The sequence below is a fragment of the Octopus bimaculoides genome, chromosome 14 (genome assembly GCF_001194135.2).
Source record: "Octopus bimaculoides isolate UCB-OBI-ISO-001 chromosome 14, ASM119413v2, whole genome shotgun sequence".
NCBI lineage: Eukaryota > Metazoa > Mollusca > Cephalopoda > Octopoda > Octopodidae > Octopus > Octopus bimaculoides.
In genome coordinates this window covers 14,885,047-14,885,688 of record NC_068994.1, presented here as the reverse complement: position 1 = coordinate 14,885,688, position 642 = coordinate 14,885,047, and positions in this window count along the sequence as shown.

The following is a 642-nucleotide window of genomic DNA, read 5'->3' as shown; positions in this document are numbered from 1 at the left end:
GAGAGAATTAAAAGTAAAAGGAAAAATAAATAAAAAAATTTAAAAAAAACAACAACCACACAAAACAAACAAGGCAAGCAAGTAGACTTTCACAGTGGCTGTGTTCTCAAACACCATTAATACTCACTAGATTAAAACTGGTAGTGGCGGTGGAGACGACGATGATGATGATGGTGGCGGTGGTGGTGGTGGTGGTGGCACAAGTCCATGGTGTATTTACTTACTGGCTTGGCTTCCAGACTGGCAGGCTGTATTTATTGCAATCATTTTGCTAAACTGACTGAGGTGTGTCATGCTGGGTCACTGATTAACATGAGAAGAAGTCTTGCTATGGAAATGATTACCATAACATTCAAGGCTACAGCTGTCCTCCCCGCCCCCTACTCGACAGAAAGAAAGAAAGAAAGAAAGAAGTAAAGAAAGACTTGTGAGCGAGTGTATGTTTGTATGTATGGAGGGTTTTTTTTCAGTATACATATATGTATATATGTGTGTGTGTGTGTGTCGTCATTTCTCTTGACTAGAAGATCACTGGCAGGTCAGGTGAGCCAAAGCCGTGTTAGCTCGCCAACTTCCCCCCCCCCTTCTTCTTTTTCTATTTCCCATAATCCTTCTCTCGTTTGGTTTATCATCATGCCTTAC